This window comes from Salvelinus sp. IW2-2015, unplaced genomic scaffold (genome assembly GCF_002910315.2).
Source record: "Salvelinus sp. IW2-2015 unplaced genomic scaffold, ASM291031v2 Un_scaffold1510, whole genome shotgun sequence".
Taxonomy (NCBI): Eukaryota; Metazoa; Chordata; class Actinopteri; order Salmoniformes; family Salmonidae; genus Salvelinus; species Salvelinus sp. IW2-2015.
The window spans coordinates 137,719-165,297 of NW_019942954.1; positions in this window are offsets into that span (position 1 = coordinate 137,719).

Consider the following 27,579-nt stretch of genomic DNA (forward strand, 5'->3'; position numbering starts at 1 on the left):
GCACGTGTTTCCTTGCAGGAAACCATGGTTGACAGAGGAAAAACAATGATTCCAAGCACCACCCTCCTTTTTGAAGCTTCCAGTCTGTTATTCAAACTCAATCAGCATGACAGAGTGATCTCCAGCCTTGTCCTCGTCAACACTCACACCTGTGTTAACGAGAGAATCACTGACACGATGTCAGCTGGTCCTTTTGTGGCAGGACTGAAATGCAGTGGAAATGTTTTTGGGGGGATTCAGTTCATTTGCATGCCAAAGAGGGACTTTGCAATTCATCTGATCACTCTTCATAACATTCTGGAGTATATGCAAATTGCCATCATACAAACTGAGGCAGCAGACTTTGTGAAAATTAATATTTGTGTCATTCTCAAAACTTTTGGCCACGACTGTAGAATATAGTAAAAATAAAGAAAACCCCTTGAATGAGTAGGTATGTCCAAACTTTTGACTGGTACAGTACATAAGTATTCATATCCCTGAGTCAATACTTTGGAGAAGCACCTTTGGCAGCGATGACAACTGTGAGTCTTTCTGGGTAAGTCTCTAAGAGCTTTCCACACCTGGATTGTGCAACATTTGCCATTATTCTTTTCAAACTTCTTCAAACTCTGCTAAATTGGTTGTTGATCATTGCTAGACAACCATTTTCAGGTCTTGCCATAGATTTTCAAGTAGATTTAAGTCAAAACTGTAACTTGGCCTTAGGAACATTCACTGTCTTCTTAGTAAGCAACTCCAGCATAGATTTGGCCTTGTGTTTTAGGTTATTGTCCCGATGAAAGGTGAATTCATRTCCCAGTTTAAACCAGGGTTTCCTCTATGATCTTGTCCGTGCTTAGCTCCAMACCATTTCTTTTTTATCCTGAAAAACTTCCCAGTCCTTAGCGATGACAAGCATGCCAATAACATGATGCAGCCACCACTAAGCTTGAAAATATGGAGAGTGGTACTCAGGGATGCTTGTATTGGATTTGTCCCAAACATAACATTTTGAATTTAGGACAAAAAGTGAATTGCTTTGCCACATTTTTAAAGTATTACTTTAGTGKCTTGTTGCAAACAGCATTCATGTTTTGGAATATTTTCATTCTGTACAGGCTTACTTCTTTCAACTCTGTCAATTAGTTTAGTATCGTGGAGTAACTACAATGTTGTTGATCRATCCTCAGTTTTRTCCTATCACAGTCATTAAACTCTGTAACTGTTTTAAAGTCACCATTGGCCTCATGGTCAAATCCCAGAGCGGTTTCCTTCCTCTCCAGCAKCTGAGTTAGGAAGAACGCCTGTATCTTTGTTGTGATTGAGTGTATTGATACACCATCCAAAGTGAAATTAATAACTTCACCATGCTCAAAGGGATATTCAATGTTTATTTTTTCCCCTTTTTTTCCGTCTACCATTAGGTGCCCTTCTTTGCGAGGCTTAGGAAAACCTCCCTTGTCTTTGTGGTTGAATCTGTGTTTAAAATTCACTTGTCGACTGAGAGACCTTACAGACAATTGTATGTGTGGGGAACAGAAATGAGGTAGTCATTCAAAAATCATGTTAAACAATATAATTGCACACAAAGTGAGTCCATGCAACGTATTATGACTTGTTAAACAACTTTTTCCTCCTTAAAACTTCTTCTTAATAGGGGGCGCTATTTTCACTTTGGGAAAAAATCGTGCCCAAATTAAACGGCCTCGTACTCTGTTCGAGATCATACAATATGCATATTATTATACTATATTATTATTACTATTGGATAGAAAACACTCTGAAGTTTCTAAAACTGTTTGAATTATATCTGTGAGTAAAACAGAACTKATTTGGCAGCAAACTTCCAAACAGGAAGTGAAAATTCTGAAAATGGGGCTCTGTGTCAMGGCCTGCCTATTCAACTGGCTTATATTTATGGATCTGTATGCACTTCATAGGCCTTCCACTAGATGTCAACAGGCAGTAGAATGTTGAATGGGGTGTCTAGCTTGATGTGAGACCGAATGAGAGCTTTTGGAGTGACAGGTCCGCTCTTTTGTCAGTATTCAACTGCGCACCAAGGAACCTCACATTGTCTTCTGAAATGCATTCGGTATACACGATGCTCCAGCTCTGATTTTATTGGATACATTTGAGAAAAACATCATAAAGTAGGATTTTCAACCGAGTTTGACCGTTTATTCGACGTTTATGGGACTTTAGAATTTTTCGTTCCAGGCGCAAAGATTTCTTGGACATGTGCCCTCCACATGGCTAGCCAAAGTTGCTAATTCGACAGAAGAAATGGACATTCTAAAACAAAACAACGATTTATTCTGGAACTAGGACTCCTTGCACAACATTCTGATGGAAGATCATCAAAAGTAAGAGAATATTTATGATGTTATTTCGTATTTGTGGTTTGTATTGGCTCCAACAAGGCGGAGAAATGGTGAGCGCTGTCTCCCAATTTGCATGCTGTATGTTGTACTAAGATATTTTTTAAAAATCTAACACAGCGGTTGCATTAAGAACGAGTGTATCTTTCATTTGCTGTACAACATGTATTTTTTAGTAAAGTTTATGATGAGTTTTTTGGTTAGATTACGTGACTGTCCAAAATTTCTCCGACAATTTTGTGCATCATGGCTACGTATTCACAATGTAAAACCACGATTTGTACCTCTAAATATGCACATTTTCAAACAAAACATAAATGTATTGTATAACATTATGTTATAAGACTGTCATCTGATGAAGTTGTTCAAAGGTTAGTGATTCATTTTATCTCTATTTGTGGTTTGTGTGAAAGCTACCTTTGCGGTGAATAAATGGCGTTGTGTGTTTGGCTATTGTGGTGAGCTAATATAAATATATATTGTGTTTCGCTGTAAAACACTTAAAAAATCTGAAATATTGGCTGGATTCACAAGATGTTTATTTTTTCATTTGCTGTACACCATGTATTTTTCATAAATGTTTTATGATGAGTATTTATGTATTTCACGTTGCTCTCTGTAATTATTCTGGCTGTTTGGTGCTATTTGTGATGGTGGCTGCAATGTAAAACTACGATTTATACCTCTAAATATGCACATTTTCGAACAAACATAAATGTATTGTATAACATGATGTATAAGACTGTCATCTGATGAAGTTGTTCAAAGGTTAGTGATTAATTTTATCTCTATTTGTGGGTTTTGTGAAAGCTACCTTTGCGGTGGAAACATGGTGAAAACATGGCGTTGTGTGTTTGGCTATGTGTGATAGCTAATATAAATATATATTGTGTTTTCGCTGTAAAACATTTTGGAAATGATGATCCCGGATCCGGGAGGGTGACTCGCTAGAGTTAACTTATTTAGGTTGGCCATAACAAGCTTGAATACTTATTGACTCAAACCAATTCAGCTTTTCAATTTAATTAATTTATATACATAAAAAAAAAAACATAATTCCACTTAGACTCTATGGGGTAATATGTGTAGGCCAGTGACACAATTGAGTCTGTAAACACAACAAAATGTGGAAAAAGTCAAGGGGTGTGAATACTTTCTGAAGCTACTTGAAATTACATCTATATCAATGTCTTCTATAGATGACGGACCTGGCCATCTTGTTATGAGTACACCAGAGGAGGCTGGTGGGAGGAGATATAGAGGAAAACTCATTGTAATGGCTGGAATTGATTAATGGATCGTATCAAACACATCAAACATATGGAAACTACATATTTGACTCCTTTCCATTGAATCCATCCAGTCGTTACAATGCGCCTGTCTTCCTATAGCGCCTCCCACCAAGCCTCCTCTCTGGAGCACACAAGATTGTAAACATGGGGCCTTTATCATCTGTCTTCAGCCAGTAGATGGCAACAACCAATCTGTTACAATAATGTGACCTATCATCCACTTGAGAGATAGTTAGTCATGATTTGCATCCACAGTGCATTCGGAAAGTATTCAGACCCCTTGACTTTTTCACATTTTGTTACATTTCAGCCTTATTCTACAATTTATTAAATACTTTTTTCCTCTCAATCTACAAAACATACCCCAAATGACAAAGTGAAAACAGTTTTTTTGAAAATCATAACAAAAATGAATAAAACTGAAATACCTTATTTATATAAGTATTCAGACTCTTTGCTAAGAGGCTCGAAATTGACCTCAGGTGCATCCTGTTTCCATCTATCATCCTTAAGATTTTTCTACAACTTTATTGGTAAAATTCAATGGATTATTTGGAAAGATACACACCTGTCTATATAAGGTCCCACAGTTAACAGCGCATGTCAGAGCAAAAACCAAGAATGAGTGCAGGTTTTGGCCAGGACTGTTCTGGTTTTTTTGTCACTAAGATGTCCCCATTGCACCTTTTTTGTACCTTTTGTTTTTCCCTTGCTCTAATATTGTTGCACCTGTATGTTAGCACCCAGCCCCAGCCCAAGCCTTGTTGTGAACAATTATTTTTCTCTTGTTGGATTTTCCAGAGGTTCCTCTGGTTTGTGGGCTTTTGATTTTGATAGTCTTTTGAGGTTGTGTTTTCCTTGCTCGTTTTCTACCACTTGTGTATTTTCTTGATTTCTGGAAGATATCTATTTTTATTATAACCAGCCATCTCTAGTAACTGCTGTGTCTGCCTTCATCTTCTGTGTTTCGCCGATTAGTGACTGCTTTTTCTCGGCACCGGGTCCGACAGAAACACTGACCATTAAAATGAAACCCAGAGGCAAGCCCAATCCCAGGACTTTTTTCCCAGCTGTCCCACCACGACGGGGCCTGTTCAACGTCAACGAACGCTGCTCTGGTTCAGCAAGAGAAGCTTAATGCTGGACATTCTCAACTTCTGTCGGAGATGATGACGTTCCATAAAGCAGATTTCGTGAATCAACTTCTCTGCAAACGCTTCTGCTCCAGTTCAATCAGATTCAAGTCCCGTGCAGTTAAAACCCCCTGCTGAAACCTCGTCTGCCGCCTCCCCAACGGTCTCAGGTGAGTCCGATGGTTGTAAGGTGTTTCAACCGCCAATGTTCTCTCTCCTTCGAGCTGCAACCCTCGTCATTTCCCACCGACCGCTCCAAGATAGCAATATCATCACACCTGCGTCGAAAAGCCCTAGCCTGGGGCCTACTGCGTGTGGGATGCCAAAGTCCCTGCTTGCCAGCTACTCTACACCTTTGCTGAAGATTATCAGCGAGTGGTCAAGGTCCTATCAGGTCCTGACTCAGCCAAACAGCTTCCTGACTTCTCCGCCAAGTCTGCGGCAGCGTGAACGGTCTATTGCCATCCATCCGCACGTGGCAGCAGCGGATGGCTGAAGACGAGCGCTCACAGTGTGCTTTGAAAGGGCTTTCGCGACGACCAATCCAAGATGAACTGGTCACTCGGAACCACCGGACAACCTCGAGCGTCCGCTGATCAAGTTGGCTTCACGCATAGACCTAGCGTCTGAGAGAGAGAGAACTCAACCGTAGATCTCATCACCCTAGCTCCTATCGGTCCCAGCTCCGAGTCCTCCACCTTTATCCCCGCTGACTCCACCGGAAACCCATGCAGGTTGACGCATCTCCCTAGGCTGAGAAGAGACCGCACGATGACGGGAGCGGAATGCTGTCATATTGCGGCAAACCGGGCCAATTTCCTCTCCACGTGTCCCGGCTCCAGGGTAAAACGCACTCCCACGTCAGCCTGGGAGACGGTAATCGGGAAAATAACCTCCTCTCATCCATCCAACTCCCGACATGCTCAGTTCCATACCCTTTCCATGGGACAAAAAAAAAAAAAAAAAACAGATCCACGAGCCTTCCCTTCAAGCTGGTAGACTCTGGAGCCGCAGGTAACTTCCATGGATGGTGTCTGGGCGAAGGAGAATGCGTCCCGTCTAACCTCTAATGACCCCATAAGGGTAACTACGTTGGATGGAAGCCCTTGGATCTGGACTTGTCACCTCGTGTCACTACCCCTTGCGTCTTTCAGTTCCCAACCCAGGAGGATGAACTTTCATCTGACCTCGTGTTCCGCAGTTTCCCTCTCGTCTTGGATACCCCTGGCTTCACAAAGCCATACACCCTCACATCGCACTGTCCTGTGGACTATCAACAGGGGGTCCCACGTGCCAAGCCACTTGTATCTTCCCAATTCCCCGATTCCCTCTCCGAGTCTCATAGAATCCATCGACCTGTCCCAAGTTCCCGAGTGTTACCATTGCCTCAAACCGGTATATTTAGCAAACAGAGGCCAACCAAACTTACCACCTCATAGACCTTACGATTGCCCCATCGAACCTGTTTTCCGGCACCTGCCCCCCAGGGTCGGTCTTTTCCCTATCTTCCTCCCGAACGAGCTGCTATGGATACCTACATTCAAGGACGCTCTGGCAGCAGGGCCTCATGCGTCCATCCACCTCCCCGCGGGGCAAGGTTTTCTTTGTGGCCAAAAAAACGGGGATTAACGTCTCTGATCGACTACCGGGACTTAATATGCCATAACCGGCCGTAACCGCTACCCGCTACCGGTCCTTATGCCACAGCTTGAGCCTGCTCCAGGAAGCAGTGGTCTTCAACTCAAAGCTTGACCTGCGAACGCATACCATCTTGTCGATCAAACCCCGGTGACAGTGGAAGACCGCTTTCCAACACGCCACTGCGTCACTACGAATACTTGGTGATCCTTCGCTGACCAACGCCCCGGCTGTTGTTCCCAAGCGCTCATAAACGATGTGCTTAGGATATGCTTAACATTTTTCGTGTTGTTTACTGGATGAATCCTCAATCTTTTCGAGCTCCTTCAAAGAACACACTAAGCATGTCAGAACAAGTGCCTGCAAACGCCCTCCTAGACAGCTCATTTGTACGTTACAGCCGGAAAAGGTGTAAATTCCATTCCTCCAGTAACAGTTCTGGGATTTGGTAGTGGAACCCGGTCGATCCGACTGACCCCAAGAAGGTAGGGGCGGTAGGATTGGCCCACCCCCCAAGTCCGTTAAGGATAGTTCAGCGTTTCCTGGGCTTCAACTAAACTTCACCGCAATTCATCAAAGAACTTCAGCTCGGTGGCAGCCCCCTCTCAGCTTTAACCCAAAGGGTGGCAAACACAAGGTTTCTGTGGGGAAAGAAAGCTGAGACGGCCTTCAAATCAAGCAGCGCATCCTCTCGCTCCCATCCTACACCTACCGACGGCGGATGAACCTTTTGTGGTGGAGGTAGACCTCAGAGGTTGGTGTTGGAGCCTGTCCTTCTCAGAAGGGGTGAAGAACAGAGGCTGCAATCCTTGCCGCCTTCTTCTTCTTCAACCGCTTACCCCCGGCCGAGAGGAATTGACGATGTGGGGGATGGTAACTCCTGCGGTTAAGAATGGCAGTGAAGGAATGGAGACACTGGCTCGAGGGGGCTTCTCAAGCCGTTTCAAGTGCTACGGACCAAAAAAAATCTGGAGTATCATTCACAGGCGAAGCGGTTGAAGCTCCAGACAAGCTCGATTGGTCCTCTTTTCTTCAGCCGATATCCAGTTTATTCTCACCCTATAGACCCGGTCGAAAGAAATCTCAAACCGATGGCCCTTGTCACGAGTCTACCTCCTGCCATTCGAGAAAATGACTACATGACTGTTCTTCCTGCCGCTAAGAATCGTGCTCCGATCTCGGGCAAAGTGGAGATACCGTGAAACCACAGCTCAAGCCATCGAACCGGGCCCTGGAGACGGTCCCTGGCTAATCGGTTGTTTGTTCCCCAAGGCAGCAGGTCCCAAGTCCTTCTGTGGGGGCACTCCCTCTCGCCTCCACCTGTCACCCGGGCGTAAGGTCGCACCTTGGAGTTCATCCGCAGCGTAAAGTTCTGGTGGCACACCATCAAAAGACGACAGTTCCACTTTCGTCAAGGCCTGTCCGTGTGCCTGCAGGTGCCAAATCTTCTCACCAGATCCCGCCCTTCAAGGACTCCTCACCCTTTAATCTAATTCCCCACCGACCTGGTCCCATATCTCCTATTTATTACTGGCCTTTTCCTCCCGCCCAATGGTCACTCACGATCCTAGTCATGCACGATCAGGTTTTCTAAGGGCGGCCCAGTTTTGGTTCCCTTGACCAACTTTCCCTTCTGCCAAGAAACAGCTGAGTGGTGATAACCATGTGTTCCGGTCTTTGCATCCCGCAAGATATGGGTTTTCCGACAGAGTCCCCAGTTTGCCCTGCAAGGTTTGGGAAGGCCTTCTGCCAACTCCATAGGGGCCAGCGGCCCAGTTTATCTTCAAGGGTACCATCCGAAGTCCAACGGCCAAACTGAGAGGATGAATTCAAGGAAGCTGGAAACCACCCTCAGATGTATGGTTTCCAACAACCCATCCACATGGTCATCCCTTCATTGTTTGGGCTGAGTCGCGCACACACCTTGTGCTCCTCCTCCCACTGGTATACCCCGCACGAGTGTCAGTTTGCTATGCTCCCTCTATTGTCCCGGAAACCAGGAGGCAGAAAGTCAGAGTGCCTCAGCCTCGAGGTTCATCAGACGCTGTCGGCTTTACGTGGAAGAAAGGCCGTCTAATCTTCTGCGTTCCTCACTAGCAGTACCAACGACAAGCCAACAGACGTCGCCGTCCCGGTCCTACCCTGTACCCCGCGGCCAGAGAGTATGGCTTACTCAAACAAAAACACCTTACCGCTAACGGGTGAGTCTCGCAGACTCGCGTCAGCAGATTCATCGGACCCTTGCAAGATTCCCAGAGAGTCAAGTTCCCGTACTCTTTCGCCTGCACTACCCACCCAGATCCAGCCTAAAACACTCCCAACATTTCCACCATATTTCTTTATTAAGAACCTTGTGTTTTTTTCCTCCCTTGATTACCGGCAGGCCAGACCTCCCCTGCGCCCCTGTCACGGACGGCCGTATTCCGCCTATAATCCGTCCACCGGATCACTGGAACTCTGCCCGCCGGGGTGCAGGCGGTCCTAGGCAGTCAATCCTGAGTCTGGACTGGGAAGGCTAACGGTCCGAGAGCGCTACCGGGTTCCTGCCAAGGACATACTGGACCTCTATGGACGGCTCATTCGTCAGTTCCAGGGCCCTCCACCCTGAGAAGGCTGGTAGGAACGTAGGAGCCGTCCTAGGAGGGGGATTCTGTCAGGTTTGGCCAAGGAACTGTTTCTGGTTTTTTGTCCACTAGATTTGTCCCCATGTGCACTTTTTGTACCTTTTGTTTTTCTCTGCTCTAATTATTGTTTGCATCCTGTATGTTAGCACCCAGCCCCAGCCCAAGCCTTGTTGTTGAAATATATTTTTCTCTTGTTGGAATTCTTCCAGAGTTCTCTGGTTTTGTTCTTTTGTATTTTGGATTAGATCCTTGAGGTTTTGTTTTCACTGCCTGTTTTTACCACTTTGTGATTTCTTTGATTTGGAAAGATTCTATTTTTTATTAAACCACCATCTCTAGTACTGTGTGTCTGCCTCATCCTCTGGGTTCTGCCGATTTAGTGACTGTTTCTCGGCACCGGTCCTGACAATGAGGTCAAAGGATTGTCCGTAGAGCTGTGAGACAAGATCTGGGGAAGTGTACCAAAACATTTCTGCAGCAGTTGAAGGTCCCCAAGAACACAGTGGCCCTCCATCACTCTTAAATGGAAGACATTTGGAACCACCAAGGCTCTTCAAGAGCTGGCCAAACCGGCCAAACTGAACAATCGGAGGAGAAAGGGCCTGGTCAGCGAGGTGACCAATAACCACTGTTCAATCTGACAGAGATCCAGAGTTCCTCTGGAGAAGGGAGAACCTTTTTAGAAGGACAACCATCTTGCAGCACTCCACCAATCAGGCCTTGAGGTAGAGTGGCCAGATGGAAGCCATTCCTCAGTAAAAGGCACTAGACAGCCAGCTTTTGGAGTTTGGCAAAAGCAACCTAAGACTCTCGACCATGAGAAACAATTTCTCTGGTCTGATGAAACCAACATTGAACTCTTTGGCTGACTGCCACTTACGTCTGGAGGAGACCTGGCACCATCCCTATGGTGAATCATGGTGGTGGCAGCATCATGCTGTGGGGATGTTTTTCAGCGGATGAATACGAAGCAAAGTACAGAGAGATGCTTGATGGAAAACCTGCTCCAGAGCGCTCAGGACCTCAGGACTGGTGCGAAGTTCACTTTCCAACAGGACAACAACCCTAAGCACACAGCCAAGACAACACAGGATGGCTTCAGGAAAGTTCTTTGAATGTCTTTGAATGGCCCAGCCAAGAGCCCGGACTTGAACCTGAACATCTCTGGAGAGATCTGAAAATAGCTGTGCAGCGAGCTCCCCATGCAACCTGACAGAGCTTGAGAGGATCTGCAGAGAAGAATGGAGAAACTCCCCAAATACAGGTATGCCAAGCTTGTAGCCTCATACCCGAGAAGAACTTCAAGGCTAGAATCTCTGCGAAGGTGACTCACAAAGTACTGAGTAAAAGTGTTTGAATAGTTATGTAAATGTGATAATTCATTTTTTATTTTTTTTTTATACATTGCTGTAATGCGTCTATGTGTAGCTGGTGAGAATGAGTCAGGCGCGCAGGACAGCAAGATCATGAGTTAATGACAAGCCATTTTACTCAATAATATAATAAACGTCGTATAAACAAGGCCACAAATACGGACCGCAATACAATAAACAATTACTCACAAACAAACATGGGGAACAGAGGGTTAAATAATGAACAAGTAATTGTGGGAATTGAAACCAGGTGTGTAAGACAAAGACACAAACAAATGGAAAATGAAAAGTGGATCGGCGATGGCTAGATACTTTCTGTATGCACTGTATATAGCAGTTTTTTTCAATTCAAAGTGCTCTACATTTTAAAGTGGTAACTCACAGTGGGTTTACCCCGTAATGACTCCCGTCTTTTACTGGGGTTCAAGATTTTGATGGGACAATAGACAGTGGTCAAGTTCACTAAGATATGTTCCATCTTGGAACCAAAGCTTTCACGATATTAATATTCCTCACTTCTGTTCTGATTAGATTGCAGAATGGAGATTAAGGGACTGTGGCCTGTCTTTGGGAACCCAACTCCAAAAAAGCTAAAGAATTGGCAGCAGTGGTGTTCTTTTGTGAAGACTAGGAATGAAGAGATTAATTAATTCTGACTAGAATATCATGTTCTGAAACTGCCATCTTGACGCCATCTTGCCATTTTTAAAATTGCCTTTGCCGAAATCTGTCTATCCCTGTAAGGCTCTGAAAGGACCTGTTGTGAAGGGAGGTTTAGGGCCCTCAGTGGTGGTCTATGAGAAAACTGGTCCTGGACCCGCGTGTCTTAGAGAGCCGATTACCGGGTGGGTCCAGACCAGATGCGGAGTGTAGGCAACTGGCTTGTGTTATCCTGGGTGGTATTGGAGGAATCCACTCGCGCACATTCTTCTCATTAACATAATACACTTTGTATAAACGGCCAGGTCGGTGCGTTCAAGGACACACATTCCTCTCCCCTCCTCCCTTCCTCCCTCCTCCTCCTCCTCCTCTTGCTTTCAGTCCGTCCGTCTTTCTTTCTCCTCTCTCTCTCCTCCTCCCCCTCCTCTCCTCTCCACCTCCATCTCCCACCTCCCTCCCTCTCCTCCCTTCTCTCCTCTCATCTCTTCTCTTCTCCCTCTCCTCTCCACCTCCTCTCTCCTCTCTTCCCCCTCCTCTCCTCCTCCTCCTCCTGCTCTCCCTCTTGTTAGTCTCTGTGTTTCATTAGCTGGTATATTGTCACACCTCTCAGTGCTGGAAGAAGCATGGGGAAGAAAATGTTAATGTGTTTTTCTTCCTCCTGCAGTAACGGCCTCGCAATCTGTTTCACTCTTCAGAAACAACCCTGAGTGAATTTGGCTCGAGTTTGCCTGAAGTCAAACACATATTTGTACATTTTTTAAATGTATTATGTTGTAGTTATTTAGAAAGTATTTTCCAGTACGTGCGTATACTGTAACAAGGGTGCAGAAACATGACATAAAAGCCAGTATATCATAAGCCAACATGAACATAAAAGCCAGTATATCATAAGCAAAACTATGCTTTTAATAAGTAGTGCTTTAGGCACTAACTAACCCAATGTACTTTTAGCTTTAACACTGTACTGTAGCTTTAACACTTGAGCTCAGAACTCACAGTGACTTGTGAGCGGTAAAGCTGGTTGTGACCTTGTGAGTCGGTAAAGCTGGTTGTGACTTGTGAGCGGTAAAGCTGGTTGTGACTTGTGAGCGGTAAAGCTGGTTGTGACTTGTGAGTGGTAAAGCGGTTGTGACTTGTGAGCGGTAAAGCTGGTTGTGACTTGTGAGCGCGTAAAGCTGGTTGTGACTTGTGAGCGGTAAAGCTGGTTGTGACATTGTGAGGGTAAAGCTGGTATGTGACTTGTGAGGCGGTAAAGCTGGTTGTGATTGTGAGCGGTAAAGTGGTTGTGAAGGGGATGAGAGGCTGTTTACGTAAGGACCAGGTTCCAGGGGCCCCAGCTGCCCTCCCTTCGAGGTGGAACACAACACACTCTCTCTCCTCTCTCTCTCTCTCTCTCCTCTCTCTCTCTCTCTCTCTCTCTCTCTCTCTTCTCTCTCTCTCTCTCTCTCTCTCTCTCTCTCTCTCTCTCTCTCTCTCTCTCTCTGTCTGTCCCACAGCCTGCCTGCAGTGGCAAGGCAAAATCTGCCTCACAGCACACAACACAACACACACACACACACACACACACACACCATAACACACACACACACACACACACACACACAAACACACAACACACACACACACACACACACACACACACACACACACACACACCACACACACACACACACACACCAACACACACACACACAACACACCACACACACGGCAAAGTCCTCACTGCACAAAGCTCACTCACTTCCTGTGAGTCACTTCCTCTCCTCTCCTGTCCCGGCTGCACCTGCGGTCCCTGGGTGATGTCATGGGCAAGGTTTTTCCTCCTGGAGTCGCATATAAGCACACTCTCCGTCTGGCCCATGTGTGTGTGGTGCGTGGATCAGTGCATTTGGCCCAGACATAGTAGGTAGACCTGGGTGACTGCGCACTTCATGGCTTCAGTGATGAAACTCTCAACACAAGGCAGGGCATGATAGAGAGAGAGAGAGAGAGAGAGAGAGAGAGAGAGAGAGAGAGAGGAGGCAGAGAGAGAAGGAAGAGACCATACAAGGAGGAGGACAGAAAGGTGGAGCGCAGTAGGTGGAGCTGGAAAGCTATGCATAAATATTGTTCTCTCTCTCTCTCTCTCTCTCTCTCTCGTCTCTCTCTCTCTCTCCTCCTTCTCTTCTCTCTTCTCTCTCTTCTCTCTCTCTCTGTCTCGCTCTTGTCTCTCTCGCTCACTTCCTCTTTCTCTCTCTGTCTCTCTCTTTCTCTCTCTGGTCTCTCCTCTGTCTCTCTCTGTCTCTCTCTTTCCCTCCCTCCCTCCCTCCTCCCTCCCTCCCTCCTCTCCCTCCCTCCTCCCTCGCTTTCTCTCTCTCTCCCCCTCTCTCTCTCTCTGTCCTCTCTCTCTCTCTCCCACAGATACTGTGTAAATGAGAGAAATTAACATTAGTGTCTGTGTGTCTGTATAATCAATTGTAGTGGAAAAGTGTGAGAATCACCCTGTGGTTCACTGACTTCACCGTTAACAACTTGATGTTTGAGAGCAAGCTTCTCTTCTTTCCAGCTGCTTCAGCAGAGAGGGGAATTCCTCCACTAAACCGCTCAATATCTGTAGGAATATATTACGCTAGGATTTTCGCGACCGCAGTGAAAATGATAGATTGAGGGAAATGAGGGAAACGTACTCCTTGGACGGACCCATGAGCAATGGAAATATTGTATGAGAAATGAGAACATATTTTTTCCCCTGATCCTGGCTATAGAAGAGGTAATGTTTTCCCCTGATACCTGGCCTATGAAGAGAGGTAATGTTTTCCCCTGATCCTGGCCTATGAGAGGAGTAATATGTTTCCCCTGATCCTGGCCTATGAGAGAGGTAATGTTTTCCCTGATCCTGGCCTATGAGAGAGGTAATTTTTCCCCTGATCCTGGCCTATGAGAGAGGTAATGTTTTCCCCTGATCCTGGCCTATGAGAGAGGTAATGTTTCCCCCTGATCCTGGCCTAGAGAGAGGTAATGTTTCCCCCCCCCCACAACCAGCTTTTTAACATTTTCTTTCTTCATCTTCTTCTCCAAATGGACAGAGTATGGTCGGTACGAGAGGAGAAGGAAATGCCTTAGCAAAACCTGTCAGAAGAAAAGAAGCTGGTAGAGGTCAGAGGTCAAGAGAATAGGCGCAGGCATATGTCAATATTCGATTCCTTTTCTAGTCCGTTCACACAGAGACCTCTGGGACGTCAATTTCTGTTCTCCGTCTCTCTCTCTCTCTCTCTCTCTCTCTCTCTCTCTCTCTCTCTCTCTCTCTCCTCTCTCTCTCTCCTCTCTCTCTCTCTCTCTCTCTCTCTCTCTCTCTCTCTCTCTCTCTTCTCTCTCTCTCCTTCTCTCGCTCACTGTGTTCCGCCTCATTGGCTCCGCTAGCCAGCTGTTGACAGGGTTAGCAGCGCTAATGATCTTCTGTGGGAAAGTTAGCGCTCTGCTGTTTGTGTGTATGACACACAGAGCTGCTGAGAGATGTCTCAGCCCACAGACAGAGCTGCTGAGAGGTGTCTCAGCCCACAGACAGAGCTGCTGAGAGGATGTCTCAGCCCACAGACAGAGCTGCTGAGAGATGTCTCACCCACAGACAGAGCTGCTGAGAGGTGTCTCAGCCACACAGACAGAGCTGCTGAGAGATGTCTCAGCCCACAGACAGAGCTGCTGAGAGATGTCTCAGCCCAGCAGAGCTGCTGAGAGATGTCTCAGCCACAGACAGAGCTGCTGAGAGATGTCTCAGCCCACAGACAGAGCTGCTGAGAGATGTCTCAGCCCACAGACGAGCTGCTGAAAGTGTCTCAGCCCACAGACAGAGCTGCTGAGAGATGTCTCAGCCCACAGACAGAGCTGCTGAGAGATGTCTCAGCCCACAGACAGAGCTGCTGAGAGATGTCTCAGCTACAGACAGAGCTGTGAGAGATGTCTCAGCCCACAGACAGACTGCTGAGAGATTCTCAGCCCAAGACAGAGCTGCTGAGAGATGTCTCAGCCACAGCAGAGCTGCTGAAGAGATGTCTCAGCCCAAGACGAAGCTGCGAGAGATGTTCAGCCCACAGACAGAGCTGCTGAGAGATGTCTCAGCCCACAGACAGAGCTGCTGAGAGATGTCTCAGCCCACAGACAGAGCTGCTGAGAGATGCTGAGATCCCATGTTGATCAAACATGCTCTCTTCGTCAATGAAATTAGGGCTTCAGTGTTTGCATTCTATTGGAAATACTGTGCATTTCTATAGAGTTTTTAGAAAATGCTTAAAAAGCTTCAGATAGCGAGGAACTCACCTCCTCCAATACTAATATGTAGTAGTACATGCTTGTGTGAGACTGGATTTGAATTTGTAAAGTTTGTTGAACCATTCTACTATCTACTCTAGTACTAATGAGGGAGTATCTATTGAGTTCATGCCAGAGACATACACTGGACAGATAAACCACATCGAGTACCCCCAACAGCACAAAAAAAAGTGTAGACCCAGACAAAAACACCTGATTCAACTTGTCAAGGGGTGTTTGTCTGAGGCCACAACAAAAATATATAATGTTGTGGAACTCCAGGATAGGAGTTTGGAAACACCCCAGCTAGCACATAACGTTCTGAAAACCATATGTTTCTTAGATCTTGGTGAGAGTGTGGTTGTCCTATGGTTGTTTTGCATACAACCTTCCCACAACTTTCTGGGAATGGTGCAGAATAGTTGCTTGGCTTTGTAACATTCTCAGCACATTTAAGGAACATGACAAAAATACTGAATTTCAGTTTCCTAAAGGTTCAAACATGAAATTACATTTAATTAAAATGTTGGTAATGTTCTAGAAACGTTCTCGAACTGGTTTGACATTGGGAATGTTCTCAAATAGTTCAGACAACATTAAGAAACAACGGTCTTCTGTGGGAATTTCAGTACTTCAYCATAAAATGTCCTTCAGGTTTCTTCATGGTTCTATTTAAAGTCATGTTCTCAAATTGTTCTGAGAACATTAAGAAAACTTTCCATAAAAACCACAAGAACATTTGAGTAACTTCAGAGAACGTTCTAAGAATGTGATTTAAAAACAAATACATTCCGTTCTCAGCATCAACAAAACTATCTCCTCTATCTTGTTAACTTCTTATGGCTGCAGGGGCAGTATTGAGTAYCTAGGATGAAAGGTGCACAGAGGTTCCCAGAGTAAACGGCCTGGTCCTCAGTCATAGTTGCTAATATATGCATATTAGTTTCTAAAACTGTTTGAAWTATGTCTGTGAGTATAACAGAATTCATATGGCAGGCAAAAACCTGAGATAAAATCCAAACAGGAAGTGGAAATTCTGAGGCTGYTCCATTTTCAACCAAGCTCSCATTGAAATCACAGCGAGATATGGWTGAGTTTGCACTTCCTACGGCTTCCACTAGATGTCAACAGTCTGTAGAACCTTGTCTGATGCCTCTACTGTGAAGGGGGACCGAATGAGAGGAGAATTAGTCACGTCTGCCATGAGGTGACCATTCTTTGACCATGCGCGTTCACATGAGAGTGAGCTCTGTTCCATCGCTGATCTGAAGTCAATGTAATTCTCCGGTTGGAACGTTATTCAAGATTTATGTTAAAAACATTCTAAAGATTGATTCAATACATCGTTTGACATGTTTCTACTGACTGTTACGGAACATTTGGACATTTTTGTCAGGTTTTAGTGAACGCGCTTCCCTGACTTTGGATTTGTATACCAAACACGCTACAAAAATAGCTATTTGGACATAAATGATGGACATTACCGAAAAAAACTAACATTTCTTGTGGAAGTAGGAGTCCTGGGAATGCATTCCGACGAAGTTCAGCAAAGGCAAGTGAAGATTTATAATGCTTTTTATGAGTTTTGTTGACTGCACAAATTGGCGGATAACTGATAGGCTTGCTTTTGTGGCTGAACGCTGTTTTCAGATGATTGAATATTGTGTTTTGCCGTAAAGCTTTTTGAAATCTGACACAGCGGTTGCATTAAGAACAAGTGTATCTTTAATTCTATGAAAAACATGTATCTTTCATCAAAGTTTATGATGAGGATTCTGTTATTTGACGTGGCTCTCTGCAATTTCCTCTGATATTTTGAGGCATTTCTGAACCTGGCGCCAATGTAAACGGAGGTTTTTGGATATAAATATGAACTTAATCGAACAAGACATACAGTGGGGAGAACAAGTATTTGATACACTGCCGATTTTGCAGGTTTCCTACTTACAAAGCATGTAGAGTCCAGAAATCAATTGTATGATTTTTATGGATTTAATTAGCTTTTTATTGCATGACATAGTATTTGATCACCTACCAACCAGTAAGAATTCCGGCTCTCACAAACCTGTTAGTTTTTCTTTAAGAAGCCCTCCTGTTCCCACTCATTACCTGTATTAACTGCACCTGTTTGAACTCGTTACCTGTATAAAAGACACTTGTCCACACATCAATCAACAGACTCAACCTCTCCACAATGGCCAAGACCAGAGAGCTGTGTAAGGACATCAGGGATAAAATTGTAGACCTGCACAAGGCTGGGATGGGCTACAGGACAATAGGCAAGCAGCTTGGTGAGAAGGCAACAACTGTTGTGCAATTATTAGAAAATGGAAGAAGTTCAAGATGACGGTCAATCACCCTCGGTCTGGGGCTCCATGCAAGATCTCCCTCGTGGGTATCAATGAGGAAGGTGAAGGATCAGCCAGAACTACACGGCAGGACCTGGTCAATGACCTGAAGAGAGCTGGGACCACAGTCTCAAAGAAAACCATTAGTAAACAACTACGCCGTCATGGATTAAAATCCTGCAGCGCACGCAAGGTCCCCCTGCTCAAGCCAGCGCATGTCCAGGCCCGTCTGAAGTTTCCAATGACCATCTGGATGATCCAGAGGAGGAATTGGAGAAGGTCATGTGGTCTGATGAGATAAAAATAGAGATTTTTGGTCTAAACTCCACTCGCCGTGTTTGGGGAAGAAGAAGGATGAGTACAACCCCAAGAACACCATCCCAACCGTGAAGCATGGAGGTGGAAACATAATTCTTGGGACGCTTTTCTGCAAAGGGGACAGGACACAGCACCGTATTGAGGGGAGGATGGATGGGGCCATGTATCGCGGATCTTGGCAAACAACCTCTTCCCTCAGTAAGAGCATTGAAGATGGGTCGTGCGGGTCTTCCAGCATGACAACGACCCGAAACACACAGCCAGGGCACTAAGAAGTGCTGTGTAAATGAGAGAAGTCTCCAGACCTGAAACCCAATAGAAAATCTTGGAGGGAGCTGAAAGTCCGTATTGCCCAGCGCCAGCCCGAAACCTGAAGGATCTGGAGAAGGTCTGTATGGAGGAGGACCTTGAAATGCTTCAAGGTCCTCCTTGAAGTATTGCCCAGCGACAGTATGCCCAGCGACAGCCCGAACCTGAAGATCTGGAGAAGGTCTGTATGGAGGAGGACCTTGAAATGCTTCTTACGAGCCACTCCTTTGGGCCGGGCGGTGTGTTTGGGAACATTGTCATGCTGAAAGACCAGCCACGTTTCATCTTCAATGCCCTTGCTGATGGAAGGAGTTTTTTCACTCAAAATCTCACGATACATGACCCCATTCATTCTCTTCTTTACACGGATCAGTCGTCCTGGTCCTTTGCAGAAAAACAGCCCAAAGCATGATGTTTCCACCCCCATGCTTCACAGAAGGTATGGTGTTCTTTGGATGCAACTCAACATTCTTTTGTCCTCCAACCGACACGAGTTGAGTTTTTACCAAAAAGTTCTATTTTGGTTTCATCTTGACATATGACATTCTCCCAATCTTCTTCTGGATCACCAAATGCTCTCTAGCAAACTTCAGACGGGCCTGGACATGTACTGGCTTAAGCAGGGGACACATCTGGCACTGCAGGATTTGAGTCCTGGCGGCGTAGTGTGTTACTGATGGTAGCTTTGTTACTTTGGTCCCAGCTCTCTGCAGGTCATTCACTAGGTCCCCCGTGTGATTCTGGGTTTTTTGCTCACCGTTCTTGTGATCATTTTGACCCACGGGGTGAGATCTTGCGTGGAGCCCCAGATCGAGGGAGATTATCAGTGGTCTTGTATGTCTTCCATTTCCTAATAATGCTGCCACAGTTGATTTCTTCAAACCAAGCTGCTTACCTATTGCAGATTCAGTCTTCCCAGCCTGGTGCAGGTCTACAATTTTGTTTCTGGTGTCCTTTGACAGCTCTTTGGTCTTGGCCATAGTGGAGTTTGGAGTGTGACTGTTTGAGGTTGTGGACAGGTGTTTTTATACTGATAACAAGTTCAAACAGTGCCATTAATACAGGTAACAAGTGGAGACAGAGGAGCCTCTAAAGAAGAAGTTACAGGTCTGTGAGAACAGAAATCTTGCTTGTTTGTAGGTGACCAAATACTTATTTTCCACCATAATTTGCAAATAAATTCATTAAAAATCCTACAATGTGATTTTTTTCTCTCATTTTGTCTGTCATAGTTGAAGTGTACGCTATGATGAAAATTACAGGCCTCTCTCATCTTTTTAAGTGGGAGAACTTGCACAATTGGTGGCTGACTAAATACTTTTTTGCCCCACTGTACATGTATGTTTGAGGAATTTTAATTATGAGATTTCTGTTCTTTGAATTTGGCGCCTTGCACTTTCACTGGCTGTTGTCATATCGATCCCGTTAACGGGATTGCAGCCATAAGAAGTTTAAACAAACTAACAAAACAACAAAACGAACGTGAAGCTATGATAAACCGAGTGCTGATACAGGCAACTACACATAGACAACTACCCACAAATACAGGTGGGAAAAGTCAACCTAAGTATGGTTCTCAATCAGAGACAACGATAGACAGCTGCCTCTAATTGAGAACCACACAGAAATACAAATCATAGAAAAAGGAACATAGAATGCCCACCCAAATCACACCCTGACCAAAGCAAAATAGAGACATACAAAGCACTCTACGGTCAGGGCGTGACAATCTCAAGGAGGATCAATGGAAACAGGATGCGTCTGAGCTCAATTTCGAGTCTCATAGCAAAGGGTCTGAATACTTATGTAAATAAGGTATTTCATTTATTTATTTATTTCTTGCTAAGATTTCAAAAAACCTGTTTTCACTAGATTGATGAGGAAAAAATGTATTTAATAAATTGTAGAATGAGGCTGTAACGTAACAAAATGTGGAAAAAGTCAAGGGGTCTGAATACTTTTTTGTACCCATATAGGTCGACTGCTGGTCGTACAGTGCCTTGTGTGGCTGAGTAGGCCAATTCTGGACTGGAAGTTTTTCCCATGTAGTGTTATGGCCAGACATATATAATATATTGCTGCAACCAAAAATGACTAGCTATAGTTTTCCTGATTGAATGTGAAGTCAACAGCTGTAGAGGCATTGACAGAAGCATTCCCTCTGACCCTAACCATATCCATGTCCTGCATCCACATTCTTCTGGCTTGTGAAGACATAACCATATGTCAATACACTACTTCATTGTTTTTCTAAAATTAAGGAATACTATTATATTCATTGGCAAAATTAACCTGCACAAACAAACAAGCAAACCAAKCAACAAACAGAATATCCTTCAGAAACCCTTCCCCGTTGCTAAGAGAAGCATTTAGTCCCAGTTTACCAACATTTCAACGGAGAGTTGACTTTGGAACTGAACATCTCTGTGCTGTCACTGTGCAAACAGCGTTGGGCTGGTTGCTCTGTTGACTGGGACGTATAAAATAGTGCTGTTGGGTTTTGGGTTTCCACAGAGGGATCAGGCCTGCAGTATATTGAGTCCATGTGGGGAGTCTTTACCCACAGCCCTTCCTGTTTCTAATTTGGCTCTGTGGTGGTTTTGTCTGCGGGCCAAGCGCCTCTCCTCGCCTCTCCTCTCCACTTCACTCCTCTCCTTTCCACTTCACTCCTCTCCTTTCCTCTCCACTTCACTCCTCTCCTTTCCTCTCCTCTCCTCTCCACTTCACACCTCTCCTCTCCTTGCCTCTCCTCTCCACTTCACTCTTCTCTTCTCCTTTCCTCTCCTCTCCACTTCACTCTTCTCTTCTCCTTTCCTCTCCTCTCCTCTCCAACTTCACTCCTCTCCTCTCCTCTCCTCTTCCCCGGCTCTTCACACACAGTTCTGTTTCCTCTGAATGAAAAGTAGGCAGGTGTGCTGGCCCACAATCACATGGAGGAGAGTGCACATGAATGGCCCACAACTCTCTTTCTTCTTCTCTTTCTCTTTCTCTTTCTCTTATCCTTCTCTATTCTCTTTCTCTTCTTCTTTTCCTCTTTCTCTTTCTCTTCTTTCTCTTTCTCTTTCTCGTTCTCTTTCTCTTTCTCTCTCTTCTCTTTCTCTCTTTTCCTGCTCTTTCTTTCTCTATTTCTCTTTCTCTCTTTCTCTTTCTCTTTCTCTTTCCTCTTCCTCTGTTCTCTCTCTCTCTCTTTCTCTTCTCTTTTCTCTTTTCTTTCTCTTCCTCTTTCTTTTCTTTCTCTTTCTCTTTCTATCTTTCTCTCTCTTTCTCTCTTTCTCTTTCTCTTTCCTTCTCCCCTTTCTCGTTCTTCGCTCTCTTCGTTTATCTCCAATCTTTATTTTCCGTAAGTTTGCTGTTATGGGTCTTCATCTTTCTTTTTCATTCTTTCTTTCTTTTTTCTCATTCTTTCCATCTTACTTTATTTTGCTCTCCTTCCCTCTTTCAACTTCATTGCTGTATCAAACTCATAAGACATCTGTAAAACCAGCTGCACATTTCAGTGAAACCATAAAAGGTAAGGAGCAGGACAAGGGCAACATGACTACCAGACATCATAGGTGATAAGTCATAGTGATGTGATGGCTGTCACCGTCAACAGAATTAGGCGGATATTGCCTCTGTTGTAAGAGACAATAAAACGTCTAGTTGTACATACTCAATCCTCACCTCACAGTTAAGGTGAGGAAATGAGGKAGTAAACTCATACACTCACACACATCCGCATACACAATTGTGTGTGTGTGTGTGCATGTGTGTACGTGCATGTGTGTGAATCAATCTGCCACACTCTGTCATCAGGCTTGAAGACTCATCTAATCTGGGAGCGGAGGAGACACACTGTCACGCCGCTCCACGGAGATGACAGGATTGGAATTAACCTCTCGTGACCCCACCATCTCCTCCACAGACACCCCTCCCCAGAACACACTCCCCTAATGAGGGTCTCTGTGAGGGCCACAGGGTGCCCTTCTGCTGGGATGGAGGAGACTGATCTCATCAGGAAAATGTAATATTCTCACACACAAAACCCCAAAAAACGATGGTTATTATGTGTGTGAGGCAATTAATTTGTGACCTGACATTGAATTGAACTACTTTTTATGTGTAGAAGGTTGAGTGCAGAGCCAACCTGTTATTTAGAGTCAAATAATGTTCTTTAGCTGGCTGCTCTGTAGCTCTCACAGACGTCAACTTCTAATGATGTGTATGTTTGTTTACAATGGTTTGTCTGCTCCAGAATGGGTCGACGTAAAATCAAGATAGAGGTTACCAGAGTTGTTCTTCTGTSTCACAGTCTCACATCAGTTGAGCTGTTCCATGACTCTAAACTCTGTAGGAGTGTGATGGCGGAATAGTGATCATTTGGTTTAGTCTAGCGCTTCTCCACACCCAAAGCACTTCGCTTGTCCTGTGATCTAAACGGTATAAATCCCTTCTATACTCTCGTGACCTTCCATGTCACCCACCATTATCATCCTCCTCTCCACCGCCCTCCTTGARGGAGTAGGAAGTCACCTTTGACCCCTGGGTAACAATGGGAAGTCCTCCAGAGCCTATTACAACCACCTTCTRCTGCACACCTTGTCTGATTCGCTGCCAAAGTCAACCGCGGGCATTTACGTTCCCCGGGTCCGACCGTGCTCATTTCCGGCATCTGCACACGCTGTTGTTTACACAGGAAGTTCAAACTCGATGCAGATTTAAAAAATCTAATTTGAACGCGGAGTTCAATCACCTTCTTAATTTCAACATTAAGAGCATAAAGCTGAGAGCCAGACTCTGGGGAGCTTGTCCAAGTGAACATGCCTTTTCTCTGAGGCTGAGGCTGGGTGAGGGGTGTAGGGCTGTAGGATGTGTGGGGGAGGAGTGATGTGTGTGTGTTTGTGTGTCGGTACACCAATAATGGGAGAAGTATTTCGAGAGCGTTTATATGTGTAGAGAGATCATCCGCTTTGTCCCGCAGCCTCGCATGTGGTTGGGTTTACTCAGCTCGGCTGTGGCGGGAGTGTTTTTCTTTAAAAACATCTCGAGCACTCTTTGGGAAAGCATTATGGGTCTTCTGAGCCGGGGGCATCTGGGTAGTTTGGTTGTTTTCCCACAGTGGTGGTGAATGAATGTTAGGTTGTGAGTGTCACATGCCTCCACCAGCCACACACATAGAAAGAGGTAATCTATTGAACACATCATTTTGGAGGGTGTTCTTTCACCCCGCATCAGATAATGGCTGATGATTTAAACACAGGAAATATGAGACATAGGTAATGACGCCTAGCGTGCCAAGTTCCCTTCATTTTCATCTTGAGGGGAGAGAGAGAGGGAGGTAGAGAGAGGGGGTAAAGACAGAGAGATGAAGACATGAGAGAAAAAGAGACAGACAGAGACAGACAGAGAGAGAGAGAAGAGAAGAGAGGAGAGAAGAGAGAGAGAGAGAGAAGAGAGAGAGAGAGAAGAGAGAGAGAGAGAGAGAGAGAGAGCAGAGAGAGAGAGAGAGAGAGAGAGAAGAGAGAAGAGAGAGAGAGAGCAGAGAGAGAGAGAGAGAGAGAGAGAGAGAGAGGAGATGAGAGAGAGAGAGAGAGAGAGATCTTGCAGGTCTGGCTGAGGCTGGTAGGTCTCCTGTTGTGTCAGGCTCTTTATGAAGATGGAAAACCACGGAGGTCTATGCTACTGGACCTTTCAACATCTAAAAAGGACTTCTTCTTAACCACAAGAATTATAATCATCATTTGTTACAGAGGATTTTTAATTGCTGCTCTCTGAGTCCTCACATCAGCTTGAGTTTGGCTAGCCTGTTCTCTCTACTCTGGTCCTCTTGTTAGTGGGAAAGGGCGTTGTTGTGACGTTTCCCTCGCACCTGTTTGGCGCAGTGTTCTCGTCTTCCATCTGGTCTTCTAACTGATCTGATGCGTCAATTTCTGTCTGTCTGTCTACTTCTTGGAACCGTCCGGTCCATTGCAAGAGCCTCTAGCTGTCTGTCTAATTATATCATGTTCTCGAGGCTTTTGCTCCCAGCTCTCACAGGTTTTGGGCAAGATCTCATCGCGCACATCAGAGAGGCATCTATTAACCCCTGACCCAGGCTGGGTGTGTGGACAGGGTCGCTCTCGTCGCTCCTCAGCACCAGCCTGGCCATTACACGTCGCCACCCGCGGCAGAAAAACTTATTTTGACGGGGGTCAATTGGGCCTAAGTGACGCGAGACCAATAGGACGCCTCTTGTGATAGCCTCCTTTATCCGGTCCAGATCTACGCTAATGCTGGTGCTGATCTGACTACACTCTCTCTCTCTCTCTCTCTCTCTCTCATCTTCATCTCTCTTACTCTCTTCTCCGTCTCTCTCTCTCTCTCTTCTCTCTCCTCTCACTCTTCTCTCTCTTCCTCTCTCTCTTCTCCTCCTCTCTCTCTTTCTCTCTCTCTCTCTCTCTCTCTCTCTCTCTCTCTCTCTCTGACATTTGCGTCTAACGTTTCCCCCGCCGAGAGGAGAGGAGCGAAGAAGAACAGGCACATCACTCCCTCTCTTCCTGTACCGCCAACCCTCTATCCCTTCACCTCTCCTCCATCCCCCTCTCTTCTACATGGCGCTCCTCTCCTTTGAAAACGCCAGATAATGAGGCAGTATTAGAATGACATGGTCCAGATGGGAGTCTGATTGAGCTGAGCGGTAGCTTGGCGGTCCGGACCGGGCCGGTCTTCCTTTCCTTTCAGAGCCAGGCAGCCTAATTAGTTTACGTTAGCAGGACAAGGTCAGGGGGCGCGTGAGGCGGAGGCCCCAGCTGCCCTGGTCCGTGATCGCCGCCGTGGTGTGATGATCTGATGATCCCAGGATGCAGGTGCATGCGGAGCTCGGCTGCTTTGGGCTTACCCATTGTGCAATCGACTTTGTAAACCGGGAGAGACAATTAAAGGGGTTGTTTTTGCTCGCCGTGACAGCTTGACATTTCCCCCATCCATGTCTGTGTGTCCTGCAATGACGCTTGACATGACTCACTCTCTCTCTGTTGCACAAAATGGCATGTTAATGAACTCATCAGTGAACTCATCCAACATATGTTATTGCATTCTACATTTGGCATGAAATAACTTGGGGAACCCCCTTGTTATATTGCACCCATTAGAGTGTGGGGTAGTGGTACTGGTTAGGGCTCTGCTCCAGGGACCAAACAGACACAGGGGTAGGCCTAAAGCCTTACAATTCAAACAACCTCTGTCATACACCAAGGAAACCCTCCTGGCAAACACTGCTGCCATTTAATCCTTAGACCTATTAAATGGAGAACCATTCATGAATATGGCAGCTATAAGTCCTTTAATGACTGACAATAATCTCTGGTGATGATATCCTTGTATGCATCTGGTGCCCTTGACAACTACAGCCACAGTTATTCCACATAGAGCTATATACAGTATTGCAGACAGGACTACCTTCCTCTTACTCATAGAGCTGTATATTACAGACAGACACATAGAGCTGTATATTACAGACAGACACATAGATCTGAAGATGACAGACAAGTCCCTCCCCGTGACCCATCATGCCATGCTCTCATCCCCACATTTAACAGCCATGAGCAGAGGAAAGGAAAGAGTGGAGGGAGGGAGGGATCGGAGGAATGGAGACGAATACTAAATATCTCCCCCTGTCATTACACTGGTCTGTGACCTCCTATCAGAGGGTTGTGAGTGGTGTGGGAAATACTGGGTTCTGTCCTCCCTAACCCCGGTAGTCCAGGCAGGGCCAGGAGCACTGGCAGCAGCCTGGTCCAAACTACAACACTACAGGACAGGCCAGGACCCAGGGTAGAGCTGGAGTCCTGTAGCCTGCTGACATCCCCCACCTACTAGCTGCTTTGTGCCCACTCTGCGGTCGGGACTGGATATTAATCTCTCTCTCTCCCCCTCTCCCCCTCTCTCTCCCTCTCTCCCCCTTGCTCGCTCTGTCTTGTTCTCCATACCTCCCTCCTTGTCTCTCTCTCTCTCTCTTTCTGAAGAACTGACTTTTCTCTCTCTAACCATCTTTCTCTTTCCATCTCTCTCTCTCCCTCTCAATCCATCTCTCTTTCCCTGAGGAAGTCATATTTCTGTTTTTTCTCTCCTACTACACTTAAATCAATCCCAGGCTGAGACGGTTCTCTTTGATAGCCTCCCCATTGGAGGAAATATGTTCTCACACACTGCTGTTCTGGACAGGAGCTTTAAAGGAAATGAAGCATCCAGCAGGCCAGGCCAGGGTTTAGGATGATGGATAATACCTGCGGTTCAACCTGAGGTCCAGGTTGTTTTTAATGCTAATTCTCTTCATTACTGATGGCCTGTTTTGCTTAAACCCAGGTAAGTCATCCACACCGTGACAATTATTCCATCCAGTGGCCTGAAACGAAGTTCAACATCCTTAGATTGACCCACATGATATATGGCTAAATGATATATCGCTAAATTTGTACATTCAAGATGTTGATATTTTTAATTACTTAGTAATTCAGCCTGYGACCTTGAGAAGAGGTTTGGACCTTTTGGTTTAACAGTTAAGATGTTAAAGATGTTGGGCAGACAGTTACAGGMGCCTGGTCGGACTATCCCCCAAATTCACTACAATACTATTAACATGTCATTCATTGGATTCATCAACAGATTTCCTATCTCATTCTCAGACATTAAATATTGAGCCAAACATCTATGTTGTACCTTCTTTTAATTATTATTATTTTTAAATGTAACCTTTATTTAACCTTCATTCAACGAGGCAAGTCAGTTAAGAACAAATTCTTATTTACAATGACGGCCTACACCGGCCAAACCCGGACAYCGCTGGGCCAATTGTMCACCGCCCTATGGGACTCCCAATCACGGACGGTTGTGATACAGCCTGGATTCGGACCAGGGTGTCTGTAGTGACGCCTCAAGCAGTGAGATGCAGTGTCTTGGATCACTGCGCCACTTGGGAGCCTCTTGCTCTTGTATATACAGAAACACACCAACCTCAGCACTTAAAACACCCCTATTCCTCCCTCCTTCCCTCTCTTTCCCTCTTTCTCTCTCTCTCCATCCATGTGATGAGGACATAGGGATGGGGACAGTAGGATTCAAACGGACAAAGTGATAGAGACAGAGGTGGCAGGGGGCCAGGCAGGCTCAGGTGTGTACCAGCAGGCCGCTGCTATCACACCAGTCCCTGGCTGCTTATGGCCTTGCTAACTGTTCCATGAAATGGGCTGGGCGAACAGTGCGACCCTCCCTGAAACAGGA